Raw genomic sequence first — 20,606 nt, 5'->3', positions numbered from 1 at the left:
CTCTGGGTGCAACTAGAACAATCTCACTCCCGAATTCCGCTAAGAAGTGCCATGTGCTGCTATAAGGATTTACCCACAGAATTGACATCACATCCCACTATAGGGGCTTCGTTGAAAGTCAGTCACCTGATCGCTACCCAAAACACACTCACGTCTTTGACTTCCCCCCTATTCCCTATACGTGGCCATCCGAACTTTGAACCGGGGACCCACATAGAAATTCCAACCTAGACCATGCGTCTAAATTCGTCATTGACGGAAAATGGCCTTCTTTCTCAACCCTAACAGATCCGACAGGGCTTTTCCAAATGCCTTTTTGGAGAGCGGCGCAAAAACATCATTTTCTCCATTCCATCCGTAATCCTCAAACTTTCGCCCGCCCTCAGACAGAGTTTGAGACTCTATGCAGGAGCGAAGGCCCTTTAGCCCACATTATCTCTCAAACAGATTACTCTTTTGGAAAAAGTGGAAAATTGGGAATGACGGCCCCACACCCCCCTCTGGATGGATTATGCCGGAGGGACCTGGGGTTTGTGTGACCCTGGATGCGAATATACCTGTATCAAGTATTGTTCAGCTGCTTTTTGCTCTGTGTTTCTCTGTTGCATTATGTACTCGGGGGACCGTCTTCCCCTGTTTGGAGAAAAAATTATATTTGAAAAAAAAAGAAGCCTACGACACCTGGTATTCCCAGGCGGTCTCCCATCCAGGCATTAACCAGGCCCGACCCTGCTTAGCCTCCAAGATCAGACGAGATGGAACAGATTCAGGGTGATGTGGCTGTAGCCAATATCTTCAGGCACTCTCAACTCTCTTGACAAACGCCAAGATGGTCACCTTGGGAACAAGCGGAAAAAAATAGGTCAACGCCAACAACATAAAAAGAAGCCTACGGCATCTGGCAATCCCAGGCGGTCTCCCATGCAGGTACTAAACTGGTCCCAACCCTGCTTAGCCTCTGAGATCAGATGACATTGGGCTCTTTCAGGGTGATGTGGCCATAGGAGATTTCTTCAGGCACTCTCAACCCTCTTGACAAACACCAAGATGGTCACCTTGGTAAACAAACAAAAAAAAAAAAACAAGTCAACGCCAACAACATAAAAAGAAGCCTACAGCACCTAGTATTCCCAGGTGGTCTCCAATCCAGGTACTAACAAGGCCCAACCCCTTTTTAGCCTCTGAGATCAGAGGAGATCGGGCGCTTTCAGGGTTATGTGCCCATAGGCAATCTCTTTGGGCACTCTCAACCCTCTTGACAAATGCCAAGATAGTCACCTTGAGATACAAGCGAAAAAAAACTGGTCAATGTCAACAACATAAAAAGAAGCCTATGACACCTGGTATTTCCAGGCGGTCTCCCATCCAGGTACTAACAAGGCCCGACTCTTCTTAGCCTCCAACATCAAACGAGATCGGGTGTTTTCAGGGTGATGTGCCCTGAGGCAATCTCTTCAGGCACTTTCAACCCTCTTGACAAACGCCAAGATGGTCACCTTGGGAAACAAGCAAAAAAGTCAATGCCAACAACTTAAAAAAAAAAGCCTATGGCATCAAGAAATCCCAGGCGGTCTCCCATCCAGGTACTAACCAGGTCCCAACCCTGCTTAACCTCTGAGATCAAATGAGATTGGGCTCTTTCAGGGTGATGCGGCCATAGATTTTTTCAGGCACTCTCAAACCTCTTGACAAACGCCAAGATGGTCACCTTGGGAAACAAACAATAAAACAAGTCAACACCAACAACATAAGGAGAAGTCTACAGCACCTAGTATTCCCAGGCAGTCTCCTATCCAGGTATTAACAAGGCACGACCCTTTCTAGCCTCTGAGATCAGAGAAGATTGGGTGCTTTCAGGGTGATGTGCCCATAGGCAATCTCTTTGGGCACTCTCATCCCTCTTGAAAAATGCCAAGATAGTCACCCTGGGAAACAAGCGAAAAAAAACAGGTCAACGCCAACAACATAAAAAGAAGAATATGGCACCTGGTATTCCAAGGCCGTCTACCATTCAAGTACTAACTAGGCCCAACCCTTCTTAGCCTCCGAGATCAGAAGAGATAGGGTGCTTTCAGGGTGATGCGGCTGTAAACGATCTCTTTAGGCACTCTCAACCCTCTTGACAAATGCCAAGATGATCACTTTGGGAAACAAGCGAAAAAAAACAGGTCAACACCAACAACATAAAAAGAAGCCTGCGGCATCTAGAAAACCCAGGCGGTCTCCCATCCAGGTAAAAACCAGGCCCAACCCTGCTTAGCCTCTGAGACCAGACAAGATTGGGCGCTTTCAGGGTGTTGTGCCTGTAGGCAATTTCTTTGGCAATTTCTTTGGGAAACAAGGAAAAAAAAAAACAGCTCAACGCCAACAACATAATGAGAAGCCTACGGCACCTGGTTTTCCCAGGCTGTCTCCCATCCAGGTACTAACCAGGCCAATCACTGCTTAGCCTCTGAGATCAGATGAGATTGGGCTCTTTCAGGGTGTTTTGGCCGTAGGCACACTCTTTGGGCACTCTGAAGCCTCTTGACAAAGGCCAAGATGGTCACCTTGGAAAACAAGCTAAAAAAAACAGGTCAAAGCCAACAACATAAAAAGAAGCCTACGGCATTCGGTATTCCCAGGCGATCTCCCAATCAAGACACTAACCAGGCCAGAACCTTCTATGGCACCTGGTCTTCCCAGGTTGTCTCCCATCCAGGTACTAACCAGACCTGACACTGTTTAGCCTCCGAGATCAGACGAGATTGGGCGCTTTCAGGGTGATGGGCCGTAGGTGATCTCTTTGGGCACTCTCAACCCTCTTGACAAACGGTCACCTTGGGAACCAAGGAAAAAAAAAAAACAGGTCAACTCCAACAACATAAAATGAAGCCTACGGCACCTGGTATTCCCAAGCAGTCTCCCATCCAGGTACTAACCAGGCCTGACCCTGGATAGCCTCCCAGGCCAGACAAGATCAAGCGCTTTCAGGATGATGTGGCCATAGGCGATCTCTTAGGGCACTTTCAACCCTCTTGACAAACGGCAAGAAGGTCACCTTGGGAAACAAGTGAAAATAAACAGGTCAACGCCAACAAAGTAAAAAGAAGCCTACGGCACCTGGTATTCACAGATGGTGTCCCATTCAGGTACTAACCAGGCCATGCACTAGGCCTCCGAGATCAGATGAGATTGTGTGCTTTCAGGGTGATGTGGCCGTAGGTGTTCTATTCAGACACTCTCAATGCTCTTGACAAACGCCAAGAAACAAGCGGAAAAAACATGTCAACGTCAACAACATAAAAAGAAGCCTACGGCACCTGGTATTCCCATCTCCCATCCAGTTACTTATCAGGCCCAACAATGCTTAGCCTCCGAGATCAGACAAGATCGGGCACTTTCAGGGTGATTTGGCCGTAGGCACTTTCTTTGGGCACTCTCAACCCTCTTGACCATTGCCAAGATGGTCATCTTGGGAAACAAGCGAAAAAAAACAGATCAACGCCAACAACATAAAAATTAGCATACGGCACCTGGTATTCCCAGTCGGTCTTCCATCCAGTTACTAATCAGGCCCGACAATGCTTAGCCTCCGAGATTAGACAAGATCGGGCACTTTCAAGGTGATGGGGCCATTGGCGATCTCTTCGGGCACTCTCAATCATCTTGACAAACGCCAACATGGTCATCTTGGGTAACAAACGAAAAAAAACAAGTCATTGTCAACATTGGAGGCTAAGCAGGGTCGGGAAATCAGTTCCCTTGCCTGAAATAGGCATCTCACAACTGCCACCTGGCTGCTTCCCGGGTTTCCAACTCCTTCAACTAATCCCAGGAGACAATACTTAGCCTCCATCCTGGTGGAGGTTCCAAAAACCCGATCAATGGTTCCTGTCACCTCCGTCCAGTAGCGGATCAACTTCGGGCATCTACAAAACATGTGAATCATGTCTCCCCCATGTTCCCGCACCGGGGGCAGCTTGCATCTGGCCACTCGGCCAAATTGGAAAAGTTTACGAGGAGCATAATAAGTTCTATATAATAAGAACAGATGTGACATCCTCTGAGAGGAGAGCCACAATTGACCACAGGCAGGATTCCTGTGGCCAATTATAGCTCAGGGGGGTTTAGTACACACCCCACACTATATAAGGCCGCCAGCACGGCGGCCTTGTATGGTGTGTTGCGGCGGTCAGGGAAAGAGGACGATAGGCAAGGACAGTGTCTTTACTGTTTGGGAACTGCTTTGGAACCTAGCACTATTAGAGTGGGGGTTATGTTCCTCCTGCACAGTACACACCTGAAGCTACCCTTTATTACTGGTGTTCAATTTCTGCAATAAAGGCGTCTGCAGTGGTTGTTGAGTGTGGGTGTTGTGTGCCTACTGCACAGTATACACCTGAAGCTACCCATTATTGCTGGTGTTCTGTTTCTGTAATACAGGAACCTAGCACTGTTACAGTGGGTGTTGTGTGCCTCCCACGCTTTTCCTTATTTTCGGCAGCTGGACGTGTTGAGCCACATTATGCCGAAGACTTGGTTGGATGTGGAAGACCAAGCCCTCCTAATGCTCCTCATCCACTCTCACCCAGGCCCAGGGTACTAGCCTGTGTTCTGTATACACTAGGCTTTCTTCTGTATACCTTATTCTCTCTTTAGCCTGTCATTTATGTACACTAGACTCCTTGTTTAACTCATAAATGGCAGTTTATATAGAAGGAAGGCTAAGCTAAGTATATACAGAGAGGCTAAGGGTAAGTTTATACAGAAAACCGGTTCGGTATACAAAGTAGTAGGCTAGAGAATAAAGAAGACAGGCTAGTGTATACAGGACACATGCTAATGTATACAGATAACAGGCTTGGTTATAGAGAGAGACTGAGACTATTATATTCAGAAGAAAAGCTAGTGCATACAGAGAGGCAGGCTGGGGTATACAGAGAGGCTAGTGAATACAGATAGGGGTATGTATACAGAAATGCTAGTGTATACAGTGTAGTGTATACAGAGAGGCTGCCATAAGGTAGGCTGGGGTATACAGTGATGCTAATTAATACAGGTAGGGTGATGTATACAGAAATGCTAGTGTATTCAGAGATGCTAGAATAAACAGTGAGGCTGGGGTACACAGAGAGGCTAGTTTAAAGAGATGTTAATGTATATAGAGAGGTTAGTGTATAGAGAGAGTCGAGTGTATACAGAAAGGACAGTGCATATAGAGAAACTAGTGTATACAAGACAGGCTTGGGTATCCATCAAAGCTGACAGTTTATACAGAAGACTGGGTAGTGTATACAGAGAGTATAGTGTGTACAGAAGACAGGCCAGTGGGTACAGAAGACAGGCTGGTTTATTATAGCTAGTTTGTACAGGCTAGCGTATACTGAAGACAGGCTGTGGTATACAGAGAGTTTAGTGTATTCAGAGAGTCTAGTGTATACAGTCGGCGAGTGTATACATTAGACTGGCTAGTTTACACAGAGTTTAAAGAGATGCAAGGGGTACAGAGAAGCTAGTAAATGTAGAAGACTACAGCATACAGAAGAAAGGCTAGTGAATACAGAATAAAGGCTGGCTTCTACGGAGAGGCAAGTGTATGCAAAACACTATCTAGGGTATACAGAGAGGCTAGATTATACAGAGAGGCTAGTGCATACAGTGAAGCTATTGTATAAAGAAGCCTGGTTAGTGTATACAGAGAAGTTACGGTGTACAGAAGAAAGGCTAGACAGGCTATAAAGAAGAGACAAGTGTTTACAGATACAGTTTGGGGTATACAGAGATGCTAGTTTATACAGAGAGACTAATGTATACAGAAGACAGGCTAGGGCATACAGAAGACAGAATACGTATTCAGAACATAGGCTAGTGTATTTCGAAGACATGCTATTGTATGCAGAAGACCGTCTAGTGTAAACATGCTGGTGTATATAGAGAGACTAGTGAATTTAGAGGGTAGGCTAAGTGATAACAGAAGACAATCTGGAATATACAGAGACATTTCATCATTTCATCTAGCTCACATCTCTAATGGAGTTTGTCTCATTGCCTTTTCATTCTTATGCTAAACATAGATTATACTCACTACACGATTATAATCATCCACTTCAAGCATGCAATAAAACTATCATACATCAAAGTAAACCATGTACGGGCAAACCAATAACGGCCAATGCCTTAACAAATGACTTATCTTTGCTCTCTTTTGCTCTATTTTGCATATTTGTTAATTCTCCACATCAACTGATATCACCATTGACGACACACCATCCTGACTTATTTTGCTTTATTTATTCCTAGAAATAGAGAGTACTATCTCAAAATCCGGTTAAATCTATTCACATCGATGTCTACCGATAATTGTACGGTAATTTAAAATGTACACAAAACCATCCATTTGCTATCAGACATGCCGCACATACTAAGAGTAATGTAACTATCGCTCGCTAACGATGTAAACAGTTTTATTGCTCTTCTGACATTAACCGAGTATCTCTGACATTAACTATCTCTCTGCTCTAGAATTGTAATAATAGGATTGTGTAATGCAAAGATCATCTAGTCTAATATAAGCTTTCTCAATGGTACCGGCATATCCTTTAAATTTAGACTAACGCAACTATTTCTCGCCCATTCTCAAGCTAGAACAGCGATATTTCCTCCCTGCAATATTAAGCCATTTTAATGTCATATTGTACAACTGTCTCAGAAGCATATATCTAGAGAATAAAACTAGTCTTACATCTTAATAAAACTGTTTTATTGCTAAACCTGTATCAGCTGTCATGACATAAGGAAATAAACGTTTCCACTGTTTGACTCTATTTTCTAATTTCTACGCTAAGTTTATACAGGGAGACTAATGTATATAGAAGACAGGCTAGGGCAGAAGACAGAATACGTATTCAGAACATAGGCTAGTGTATATCGAAGACAGGCTATTGTATGCATAAGACCGGCTAGTGTAAACATGCTGGTGTAAATAGAGACAATCTGGGATATACAGAGACATTTCATCATTTCATCTAGCTCACATCTAGCTCACATCTCTAATGGAGTTTGTCTCATTGCCATGTTTTCATTCTTATGGTAAATATAGATTATACTCACTACACGATTATAATCATCCACATCAAGCATGCAATAAAACTATCATACATCAAAGTAAACCATGTACTGCCAAAACCAATAACGGCCAATGACTTAACAAATGACTTATCTTTTCTCTCTTTTGCTCTATTTTGCATATTTGTAATTCTCCACATCAACTGTCATATTGATATCACCACTGACGACGGTGATTATACAACTGTCTCAAAAGCATTTATGTAGAGAATAAAACTATTCTTACATCTTAATAAAACAGTTTTATTGCTCAACGAGTATCAGCTCTCATGACATAAGCAAATAAACGTTTCCACTGTTTGACTTTATTTTCTGTATTACTTCTTTTTCTCCACCTTAACTGTCACAGTTAAAACACAGTGACAAAACATTTCTTTTAACCGTTGCAAAATGTGAGAAAAGCAGTGTAAGCCGTCTTTCTGCCATATGCTTCAGAAAATTAATGTATCACTTTTAAATCCATATCAATTCCACATCCTAATACACTGTAACCGTCTTAAAATTTTAACATTTACTGATATTACATTATGATTATACCAGTGGAAAATTACCGCGTAAAGGAACTGTCAAATTCCTGTGACATAATCATAATCTCAGAGTTAGTTATCTGATAAATTTACGATTTACTCAACGATTTAAACTTAGATTTTTTTCAAGCTAAATCAATTTAATCTTAAAAAAATGTATACTATATTCTACTGTACTCTTAAATTATGTACTGTTTTTCTGTAGCTAGCTGTGCTCATATTTCGTGTAATGTTACAACCATCTAATCTCATTGCTATTCCGACAGCAGCAAAATGTGAGAAAAGCAGTGGGACGGTTTACTTGATTGAGAAGTGATTGCACTATTAATGTTCATGTTAATGTTTACTGATACATTATGCCGATAACCAGTGAAAACGGAAAACTGTCGTCTTCATGCGAAACAAAATTAATGGAACGATTTACACGATGGAATTTTCAAGCTACGTCAATTTACTCTTAAAAAATGTATACCCCTTAGCTGTTTAGCTCACACTTTGCTGTATGTAGCCGCGTTTACTGTATTAATGGTTACATGAAAGTAACCAATGTGGATTGACATTTCATGTCTATCTCACACCTCTAATGCAATCTGTCTCTTTGCCATGTCATACTTTGCAAGTTATTATACTTTCTCATCCTTAAAGACACGTAAGGATACTGAAAAACGATAGAAATCTCGTCACGTCGTTGCTGATATTTCATGATTACAGCAATCATCTCATCTAATTGCTATTTCGTCATTCTGCCTTGGTATTACTTTGCAACGCTCTATTGAATAATGTAACGGTAAGATAGATATTTTGTGTATTTCCACTTAACCTCGATCTGTATATACTGTAATCTGTATATTATCCTTTCTAATTTTGCTAAATTAGATTATAGAGTTTGCTATGTCTAAATCCAGGTAAACTACTTACCTTTATTACGTACACTGCTTATATTAGGATTATACAAAATCATCTTAATGCTTCTTTACAGGCTGCACATATTAAGAGTAATGCAATGCTACCGATGTGAACAGTTTAATTGCTCATCTCAAATTTTGCTGTTATCTCTCTGAAATAGGAAACTAAATTTGTACTACAACGATCACTCATCTAATATTAGACCACTCAGTGCTACCGGGATAACTTTTACATTTAGAGTAATGAAAGAATTTCTCAGTCATTTTGAAGCTACTGCAACTAACGCTTCTGATCTCTTTTCAACTGCAATACTTTTAATCTCTGCAATTTTAAGGAATATTTAGCTGCTTACCTCACACTTTGCTGTATGTAGCCGTGTTAACTGTATTAATGGTTACCTGCAAGTAACCAATGGGGATTGACATTTCATCTCTAATTCAAATTCACAATTCTAATGCAGTTTGTCTTTTTGCCATGTCATCCTCTGCCAGGTGTTATCCTTTCTCATCCTTATGCTATTATTTGGAGTATATTCACTACATGATTAAAAAGACACGTAATGAACCAGAATGATAAAAACCTAGACACGTCGTTGCTGTTATTTCGTGTTATGCCGCAATCATATATATTTTGTGTATTTACACTTAAACCCGACCTGTATATACTGTCTCAATATTAATCTGAGTTATTTAGCTAAATTTATTATTAGAATAAACAGATTAATATCTCTAAATCCTAGTAAACCAACAAACACAAAACCATCTAATTTCTACCTTACACGCAGCACATATTAAGATATTAACATTTAGCCGGTATCACTCTGCAATAGTAAACGAAATGTGTATATTTCACCTAATATCAGTCTTCTCAGTGCTACCGGAACAACTTTAAAATTTAGAGTAATGCAACGATTTCTCAGTTTTGTGAAGCTACTGCAAAACTAACGCTTTGGATCTCTTTCTTGATAAATTACGCTCTGCAATATTAAGCCATGTAAATTGCCATGTAAATTGTCCTAATGTTCTGTCAGTCAATGATTTAACAAAATATACTTAGCACTCTTTTGCTCTATTTTGTAAATTTGTCTCCACATTAACTGTATATATCACCTCTGAAAACACACCACTGACCTTTTAACAGCACCAAAATATGAAAAAAGCACTGTATCTCTTTACATGATTAAGAAGCAGTTGCATTAGCAAAAAATAAAGTCCTGTCTTCTGTACACGCTAGCCTTTCTGCATACATTAATCTCTCGGTGTACACCGCCTTCTCTGTCTTCTGTATACATGTTCCCGTAATCTATATACACTAGCCTGCCTTCTTTTTACAATAGTTTCGGTGTCCCAGTCTCTCTGCAAACACTAGCCTCACTGAATTCCCCAGACTGTCTTCTGTATACAAAAGCCTATCTGTAAACAATAGCTTGTCATCTGTACACACTAGTCTCTCTGTATACACTAGCCATTCTTCTGTAAACACTAGGCTCAGGGGAATAACATTAGCCTATCTATATTACCTTGTATGACTTTTCTATTTTCTGTTTCTTTTCTAGGGTGTACCTCGCCGTATACCCAAGCCAATCTTATTACCCCAGCCTCATTCCAATTATACTGTATAACCTAACTTCTTTTTATACCCCGGCCTCACTGTCAGCTTGTCTCTGTACACTAACCTCTCTGCTTTCCCTAGTCTCTCGGTATAAAATAGCCTCTCTGTATACACTTGTCTGTCTTTTTACTCTAGCAAGTCTGCATACACTAGCATCTCTGTGTAAAACATCCTCTCCCTTTGTATAACCTAGCCTCCATCTCTTCATACCCAGGACGTTCTTCTGTATAATCTAGCCTGTCTTTTGTACACATTAGCCTCTCTGTATAAAATAGCCGGTCCTCTGTATACACTAGTCCGTCTGTATACACTAGTAAGTCTGTGTAACCAAGCCTCTCTTTCTGTATAACCTAACCTCCATCTCAGCATAACCAGGACGTTCTTCTGTATAATCTAGCCTATCTGTATACACTAGCCTGTCTTTTGTACACATTAGCCTCTCTGTATAAACTAGCCGGTCTACTGTATACACTAGTCCATCTGTATACACTAGCAAGTCTGCATACTCCTGCTTCTCTGTGTAACCCAGCCTCTCTCTCTGTATACCTTAGCCTCCATCTCTGCATACCCAGGACGTTCTTCTGTATAATCTAGCCTATCTGTATACACTTTTGTACACATTAGCATCTCAGTATAAACTAGCCGGTCTTCTGTATACACGAGCCTCTCTGTATACCCTTGCTTGTGTTTTGTATACACTAGCTTCTCTTTATACATTAGCTCTCTGTATTCCCAAGCCTCTCTGTATACACTAGTCTGTCTGTATACACTAGCAAGTCTGCAATCACTAGCCTCTCTGTGTAAACCAACCTCTCTCTTTGTATACCCTAGCCTCCATCTCTGCATACCCAAGATGTTCTTCTCTATGATTTAGCCTATTTGTATACACTAGCCTGTCTTTTGTACACATTAGCGTCTCTGTATAAACTAGCCGGTCTTCTGTATACACAAGCCTCTCTGTATACCCTTGGTTGTCTTTTGTATACACTAGCTTCTCTTTATACATTAGCTCTCTGTATACCCAAGCCTCTCTGTATACACTAGTCCGTCTGTATACACTAGCAAGTCTGCATACACCAGCCTCTCTGTGTAACCCTGTATACCTTAGCCTCCATCTCTGCATACCCAGGACGTTCTTCTGTATAATCTAGCCTATCTGTATACACTAGTCTGTCTTTTGTACACATTAGCCTCTCTGTATAAACTAGCTGGCCTTCTGTATACACTAGTCCGTCTGTATACACTAGCAAGTATGCATACTCTAGCCTCTTTCTCTGTATACCCTAGCCTCCATCTCTGCATACCCAGGACGTTCTTCTGTATAATCTAGTCTATCTGTATACACTAGTGTGTACAGAGGACCGGCTAGTTTATACAGAGAGGCTAATGTGTACAAAAGACAGGCTAATGTATACAGATAGGCTAGATTATACAGAAGAACGTCCTGGGTATGCAGAGCGCTCAGCTTCAAGGGATGGTCAACATGAGTAATATGAGGGACACTCCTCACCCCCCCCCCACCTAGCAGATCTGACTTTCATCCCCTTGCCCTCTCTGCCTCGGTCATCCCATGGCAGTTTTATGCACTCCCGTGCCCCCACCCATTCATAATCCTTACCGACCTTTCCTTCCGCTGCTCACAGGAACACACTGGATGACTTGTCTAATTAACCAACTTGTACAAGACACTGCTATCCTCCTGTCTGACACCGGTCCCCCTTGGAGTCTTTATCCCTCACTGTTTGGGTGGTCCCTGCCTCCCCTTGGATGCTCCACATATACCCCGATGACATTGTAGGAGGGGCACCACTTGACAGGACACGGGGCTGTCATGCCGGTGGCATCTCCCATTGGAGGAAGGGATGATGGCCCCAACCCCTTGGCAGCAGGTTCTTTCATGTACAGACCAGGGCGGCTCATCTTCCCTTCTGGGGTCTTGACCTTAGAGGGGGGAGTTGCACTTTGGGGGGTCTGAGTGATACCTAGTGCACTGTATTGGAAGGGCTTGACATTCCCGCATATGTGTCCCCTCCCCCTGGTTGCACCCCTCGTCCCCCCCTCTGGCCCCCACCTACTCTTTACCGACATTGCCTTCTGCAGCTTACGGGGACACCCTGGATGACTTATTTATTGAGCCTATTGGTACGAGACACTGCTTCCCTCCAGTTTTACTCTTGACCCCCCTGGAGGAATTACCCCTTACTGTTTGGGCGATCCCAGCCTCCCTCTGGATGCTCTACACAGCCCCCGATGGCGATGCAGGAGAGACACTAATTGGCGGGCCCAGGACTGCTGCTCGGGTGAAGTCTCCCGTTGGATGGAGAGATGGTGGCCCCAGCCCCTTGCCTGCCGGATTTTCCTTGCACCGACCAGGGCTGCTCCTCTTTCATCTTGATGTGTTGACCCTGGAGGGGAGAAGTTGAAATTTATGGGGTCCGGGTGGTTGCTGCTGTGAGTGCGCTAAAGGACTTGACATTTCCGCATGTTTGTACCCTTTCCCTTGCTGCCCCCCTTCCCTCCCCCTTTCCCTCCCCCTTTTTCCCCCTTCCCTCCCCCTTTTCCCCCTTCCCTCCCCCTTTTCCCCCGGGGTGTGGACGGGGGAGAGGGGGTAAGGAGAGGACAATCTGCCAAAGGGAGAAATGCATTTGTTCGGGGACTGCATGTACGTTTGGGGTATGGGACAGGGGGTGGTGGATCCCATTCTGTGATGCCTTTTCTGTTGTGACGGGCTCCCTCGTGCATGCCTACGTTTAGGGCGAGCCGAGGAGACCCCTAGGTGCTGACAGTTATATGCTCTACCTCTGTTTTGATTATACTATTGTTTTTTGGTTCTATGATGTTACTGATTGTCTTTTATTTGCATACCAGTATCAGACATGAAATTTACCACTGCCGGGACTGGGGGGACTAGGATCCGGGGGCTCCCTCTCCGACCTGTCTACCCACCAACCCAAGTAGGACGGCGCTTTAAACCCAGTGTACATCTGGTAAGCGCTATAGCATAATTGTGCTGTTTTAATATACCCTTCCTGTACTGTTGAGTGCGGACAACCCTTAATTTCCCTCTCCCCCTGGGGTTGAGGTGCCCAGCCTCTTTTTCCCCTTACCTTTCCTTCCATTTGCCCTTCATTTCTCCCCCTTTGTTCCTGCCATCCATTACCTACCCAATAACTTCCTTGGTTCAACTTTCTTTGCTTTTCTCTGACGCCCCCTCCCCCTCCCCGAGGAGCTATGGCAGACTCAGTCAAGGTCACCTCTCTAAACGTTAAGGGACTGAACTCCCCTGAAAAATGGTGGATCCTCCTATGAGAACTGAAGACTTCCTGTACTGATGTGGCCTTTATACAAGAAACACATTTTAAAAATACTAGCCTCCCCTTTCTATGGTCGAGATCCTTCCCTAAGGTCTACCACTGATAATTGATATTAGGTGGGGACTTTAATGTCCCCTTTCACCAGCGATTGACACTTCTGCCTCTTGCTCCTCGCTCCTCATTTCCTCTAGAAAGCAGATTACTAAGTGTTTACTGAATGACCAATTAGTTGATGTCTGGCGTCTGCCACACTGCTTGTAAAGGGACTACTCTTTTTGCTCTTCTCCTCACAAATCATACTTGAGGATAGACTTCTTCTTGATTCCACATGACCAACTGCACTTGGTGAGCTCTTCCTCCATCGGCCATATTACTTGGTCTGACCACGCTCCTGTAGCCCTTACCTACACCCTCTCTAGGAACCCCTCACCTAGGTCTCTGTTCTGGCACCTTAATGAGAGCCTCCTCCAGATACCGGAAGTTTTAGCAGATGTGACCAGGGAATTGGACCTTTATTTTCAAGAAAACTAAACGCAGGACTGCGACCCAGGGATAATTTGGGAGGCTCACAAGTCAGTACTCCGCAGGGTACTTATCAGGCACGGGGCGCGCATCAAACGGACACGGAAGGAACAGCTTGCTAATCTGTTTCGTGAACTTGCCTCTGTGGAAGCGAAACATAAACATGCCCCCTCTCGGAGTTTAGAGATTGAATTGGGGACACTCCGTACCCAGATTACAGATTACCTACTCCATTATAAAGCGAAAGCGGCACTCCAGTTTTGTCGTAAACTGATGTAAGAGTCAGGGGACAAATGCGGAAAAATCTTAGCCAGGTCAGTAAAGGAGTTGAAATCTGTCTCTTACATACCACAGTTGATAGATGAGAATGGCCAGAGGGCCTCTACCCCAACCCAAATAGCCAAAGTCTTTGAAAAATTTTACTCTGATCTCTACAACCTGCCCGATTCAGGGTCCTTACAGGACAATAAAGACAGATATGTAACCGGTTCTGGTCTACCAACCCTCTCATCGGAATCACGGGAGTACTTGGAGGACCCGATCACACTGGAAGAAGTCCAGACGGCCGTGGGACCTACAAAGGTGGGTAAGGCTCCTGGCCCTGAGGGATATACCGCACAATACTATAAGACCTTCCTCCCTATTCTCGGCCCGCGCTTGGTGAATTTTTTTAATACTCTGAGCTCGAATGGGGATTTTCCTGAGGATACCCTTAGAGACCACATCTCGTTGATACCTAAGGAGGGCAAAGACAAGGGCCTATGTGGGAGCTACAGACCCATTTCCCTCCTAAATTCAGTCCTAAAACTATTCTCTAAAATCCTCGCCACGCGATTGGCACAGCACTTGCAGTCCCTTATACACATTGACCAGTTAGGTTTTATTCCCACCAGGGAAGATAGGGACAACACCATTAAGGTGCTTACCCTGGTCCATAAAGCAAAGTCATCTGGGACCCTTTGTCTTTTCGTGAGTACTGATGCCGATAAGGCTTTTGATTGGGTCAAATGGACATTCATGTTCTCGGTCCTTCGCCATATAGGTCTGAGTGAATGGATGCTGGCATGGATAAGTAAGATATACTCACGCTCCCTTCAGCTCAAGTCAAAGCGAATGGGGTGCTCTCATCTCCCCTTGACATCGGGAATGGGACCAGACAGGGTTGCCCCCTGTCGCCCCTATTATTGGCAGTGTCATTGGAACCCTTTCTCTCCACAATTCGACAAAACTCAGACATAACGGGACTCCAAATGGATACTATTGAGTGCAAGATATCTGCCTACATGGATGACATGCTGTTCTTGCTGACGAATCCCAGAGTTTCCTTGCCAAATCTCCTTCGGGAATTCCAGATATACGGGATACTTCTTGAAATCAGAGGCCATGGGGGTTGCAGTCCCCCAGCAAACGTTACTAGACTTGCAGTCCAATTTTTGATTTAAATGGACCCATACAGCCCTTAAGAACTTAGGTACTTACATTCCACCGGACATCGCGCGTATGTTTATGTTGAACTTCCCCCCACCCCTTGTCACTAAGATCCGCAGTTTGCTTCACGGGTGGTTTTCTGGCCTCCATTCCTGGTTCAGGAAATGCAATCTCATTAACCACTTCAATACAGGGCACTTAAACACCTTCCTGCCCAGACCAATTTTGAGCTTTCAGCGCTGTCGCACTTTGAATGACAATTGCGCGGTCATGCTACACTGTACCCAAATGAAATTTCCCACAAATAGAGCTTTCTTTTGGTGGTATTTGATCACCTCTACGGTTTTTATTTTTTGTGCTACAAATAAAAAAATACCTAACATTTTGAAAAAAAAAAAGTTTTTTTTTGTTTCAGTTTCAAAACTTTGTAAATAAGTACGTTTTCTCCATCACTGATGGGCACTGATGGGGCTACACTGATGGGCACTGATAAGGCGGCACTGATGGGCACCAATGATGTGGCACCAACGAAGTGACACTGATGAGGTGGCATTGATGGACACTGATATGTGGCACTGATAGGCGGCACGGATGGGCGACATGGATGGACACTGATAGGTGGCAAAAATTGGCACTGATACCTGGCACGGATTGGCATGGATGGGCGGCACCGATGGGCATGGATAGGCGGCACAGATGGGCATGGATAGGCGGCACATATGGGCATTGATAGGTGGCACAGGTGGGCACTGATAGGCGGCACAGGTGGGCACTCATAGGCAGCACAGGTGGGCACTCATAGGCGGCATTGGTGTTATACTGTACTAATGGATGCCAATCAGTGCCAAACAATAATGCATGCCAACCAGTGATGCCCATTGTGGGCACTGATTGGCATCCATTATGGGCACTGATTGGCATCCATTGTGCTGACTGGCATCCCTGGTGGTCTAGGGAGGATTACCTTTTCCCTGGTGGTCTGGTGGCGTCCCTGGTGGTCCAGTGTGGGCATCCTCGGGGGGGCTGTGCTGATTATCGATCAGCACAGACCCCCCCCGTCAGAGGAGCAGGACAAACGCGAGTGAGGAAAAGCCGATCACCGGCTCTTCCTATTTACACTGTGATCAGCCGTGATTGGACACGGCTGATCACGTGGTAAAGAGTCTCCGTCGGAGACTGTTTACCGAGATCGTAGTTGCCAGGTGTCAGACTGACACCCCGTAACAACGATCGCCGCGATGCGTGCCCCCGGGGGTGCGCAGCAGGTCATAATCCTGATCACGTCATATGACGTCCGATCAGGATTATGAAACCACTTTGCCACCGTCAATTGTTTATAGGGCGGGCGGCAAGTGGTTAAAATGAACATACTCCCTAAATTTACCTATCTTTTCCAAGCTCTCCCGATCCAGATTTCAGTCCCGTTTTTTAAGCAAGCTCAATCCCTGCTCACTCAATTTAACTGGGCCCTCAAAAATCCCAGACTTAAGTGGTCACAGCTGACATTATCTAAACAACAGGGAGGGTTGGTTCTCCCTGACTTGCGACGCTACTACCTGGCCTCCCATCTGGGGCGTGTATTGGACTGGAATCAAAACAAACTTTCTAAGCTCTGGGTGCAACTAGAACAATCTCACTCCCGAATTCCGCTAAGAAGCGCCATGTGGTGCTATAAGGATTTACCCACAGAATTGATGTCACATCCCACCATAGGTGCTTCGATGAAAGTCAGTCACCTGATCGCTACCCAAAACACACTCACGTCTTTGACTTCCCCCCTATTCCCTATACGTGGCCATCCAAACTTTGAACCGGGGACCCACTTAGAAATTCCAACCTAGACCATGCGTCTAAATTTGTCATTGACGGAAAGTGGCCTTCTTTCTCAACCCTAACAGATCCAACAGGGCTTTTCCAACTGCCTTTTTGGAGAGCGGCGAAACGACATAATTTTCTCCATTCCATTCCCAATCCTCAAACTTTCGCCTGCCCTCAGACAGAGTTCGAGACTCTATGCAGGAATCGAAGGCCCTTTAGCCCACATTCTCTCTCAAACAGATCACCCACACTTAGACCTTAATTGCTAGTTTTCCCCAGCACAGAGACAACGCATTATCACTTTGGCTCTGAAAACCTCACTGTGCACGAAGAAACACGAGACAAATTTTAAACTTCTCACCAGGTGGTATTTGACACCATCAAAGCTGCATAAATGTTTCCCCTCTTCCTCGAACATATGCATTTTCTGGTCCTGCCCCAGCTTGGTGGACTTCTGGACAGAGATCCGATGCATAACACAAAAATTCACAGACTTCTCCATCCCGGAAGAGGCTGCATTCTTTCTCTTGCACCATTCACAGATTCCTATTAAGAAGTACACAAAATCTATTTCACGGCATGTGATAAATGCGGCGAAATCCTGCATCCCTCTCTATTGGAAAAAATGTTCCCCCCTTTTCATTATTCACTGGCTTAGGAAAATATAGGACATTAAAAAAAGTGGAGGACTTGATCCTCACATCACAAGGTAAACAAGAATTTCTTAAACAAACCAGGGACATCTGGAATACCTTTATATTCTCGCTGGAAGGATGTCGCCTGCTATTGCCTTAGTGCTCTGAGCTTTCCTTGACTGGCCCCTTGGGCAGTGGCTGCCCTCGTGTCTCGTCCCCTCTTCTCCTTTCCTGATCTTTAACCCCTTCTCTTTTCTGCCTTCTTGCCCTATCTCTCACCCCCTCCACCCCCTCTCTCTTTTGGAAAAAGTGCAAAATTGGGAATGACGGCCCCACACCCCCCTCTGGATGGATTATGCCGGAGGGACCTGGGGTTTGTGTGACCCTGGATCTTGGTACAGTACTTTATCCGTGCCTCGAATCATTATGATTGATGGAAGGCAGACTCACAATTGCGAATATACCTGTATCAAGTATTGTTCAGCTGCTTTTTGCTCTGTATTTCTCTGTTGCATTATGTACTCGGTGGACCGCCTTCCCGTTTGGAGAAAAAATTATATTTGAAAAAAAAAAAGCCTACGACACCTGGCACTCCCAGGCGGTCTCCCATCCAGGCATTAACCAGGCCCGACCCTGCTTAGCCTCCAAGATCAGACGAGATGGAATAGATTCAGGGTGATGTGGCCATAGCCAATATCTTCAGGCACTCTCAACTCTCTTGACAAACGCCAAGATGGTCACCTTGGGAACAAGTGGAAAAAAATAGGTCAATGCCAACAACATAAAAAGAAGCCTAATGCATCTTGAAATCCCAGCCGGTCTCCCATCCAGGTACTAAACTGGTCCCAACCCTGCTTAGCCTCTGAGATCAGATGAGATTGGGCTCTTTCAGGGTGATGTGGCCGTAGGAGATTTCTTCAGGCACTCTCAACCCTCTTGACTAACGCCAAGATGGTCACCTTGGGAAACAAACAAAAAAAACAAGTCAACGCCAACAACATAAGAAGAAGTCTACAGCACCTAGTATTACCAGGTGGTCTCCCATCCAGGTATTAACAAGGCCCGACCCTATTTAGTCTCTGAGATCAGACGAGATCTGGTGCTTTCAGGGTTATGTGGCCATAGACGAGCTCTTCAGGCACTCTCAACCCTCTTGACAAACACCAAGATGGTCACCTTGGTAAACAAACAAAAAAAAAAACAAGTCAACGCCAACAACATAAAAAGAAGCCTACAGCACCTAGTATTCCCATACTCTAGCCTCTCTGTGTAAAACAGTCTCTCTCTCTGTATACCCTAGACTCCATCTCTGCATACCCAGGACCTTCCTCTGTATAATCTAGCCTATCAGAGGCTCCGGGAAGCTCCGACGTACTACAGCATGAACCTACAGATGTACGAGCCTACTCCGGCACCTGCCCGCCTGCCGGCCGGGACACGATAAACTTCCGCCCCCCGCTCCCCCCCCCACGGGTCCCCCGTAGGAACGCCGAGAAGCCAGGAGCTTAGGAGGGAGAGAAACACCGGAAAACGAGCTGGGCAACTCTGGAACAAACAGATAAGTTTGATGGTTGTAGTCCGGTGGGATACATTCTATGTGTACAGGAAACATATGTCTGAATGTAATCGATAAAATAAGCAGCAAAGGGCAGGAATTTTTAGATTCCATCTGGAAACTCTCAGCTGACTAAGGCTATAATGCTGATTGATATAGATGTGGATATCCCTTTCCCTCCTACACTTGGTTTGTTCTCTCTCTGTCAGGAGTTTGTCTGCACATAAATATATACAACTGAATGACGATGAACAGTATGGTAACAGAGGGGGAACTGTATGAAGATCAATACTGTCTGATAAATCTCTCGGCTATCAAACAATAGGGAACTATATGATATACTGTGCAAATAGTAGTCGCAACAGATAACCCAGACGCAGTTTCTCGTGTGTTTTTTTTTTTTTTTTTTTTCTCCTCCTTCCTTCTTTTCCATCAGTTGCATAAAACTCAATAAATTGAGGGATGGCCATCCCAGCAGCAAGAAGTAAGAACAGCAAGTATGATAAAATTGTATGTAAAACTCCCCATATTTAAAGCTGTTGGTCAAGGTCAAAGTGGACGGTTTATATGCGCTATATGTGTTTACTCAGGAGGACAGCTCCAGGATATACTGGGGAATAACACTTAGAACAGATAAGTTGGGCAGTAGCCTGGCATTTTTTCTCATCTCTCTGTATATGACCTATATTGAAATAACTGTTGAGTGAACGGAAATAAGCAAGAAATCCCATAAGGGATAAAAGTGTTGGAAATAGGTGAGCTGAACACAAGTAGACTATCAATCCGGTGGATGCTCATTAAGGTCACCAGGTGGGATAAGGTCAGGAAACGTAGAGGAGTAACGCACCGGACGGATAAGTTTAGCTGCTGCTCAGTACTTTCCCGCGCTTACTTTCTCTTGAATGGTTCTCTGAATGGCTCGATAGAATCTGACTGTGGTGCCACATAATTTGATATTGACTCTCTCCTTTTGTCTCTAAAAAAAAAAAAAAAAAAAAAAGAGAAAAGGTGTGGGTCAGAAATTATTTGCCCCTGACTGACCACAAATTAGGAGGAGAAATATTGACAGAAGTATTAGGCCGACAGACTCAGGGGAGAAAACCGTTCAACTATATCCAAGGGGTATTACCCTGGTAAATAAATTTAAGGGGCAGATCGGAAGGAAATCTCAGTTGTAAAACCA

At 44.3% G+C, this 20,606-nt stretch overlaps 3 pseudogenes; all 3 read right to left on the bottom strand.

Annotated features, from left to right (window-relative positions):
• Nucleotides 1-2,381: 2,381 nt before the first annotated feature.
• On the bottom strand, nucleotides 2,382-2,500 carry LOC143936931 (5S ribosomal RNA; annotated as a pseudogene).
• A 15,941-nt stretch (nucleotides 2,501-18,441) lies between these two features.
• Nucleotides 18,442-18,560, bottom strand: LOC143937235 (5S ribosomal RNA; annotated as a pseudogene).
• A 316-nt stretch (nucleotides 18,561-18,876) lies between these two features.
• Nucleotides 18,877-18,995, bottom strand: LOC143937129 (5S ribosomal RNA; annotated as a pseudogene).
• Nucleotides 18,996-20,606: the final 1,611 nt, after the last annotated feature.

This window comes from Lithobates pipiens, unplaced genomic scaffold (genome assembly GCF_037356315.1).
Source record: "Lithobates pipiens isolate NorthernLeopardFrog02 unplaced genomic scaffold, aLitPip1_a1.2 Scaffold_28, whole genome shotgun sequence".
NCBI classification, from domain to species: domain Eukaryota; kingdom Metazoa; phylum Chordata; class Amphibia; order Anura; family Ranidae; genus Lithobates; species Lithobates pipiens.
This window is presented reverse-complemented; position numbering and strand designations above follow the sequence as displayed.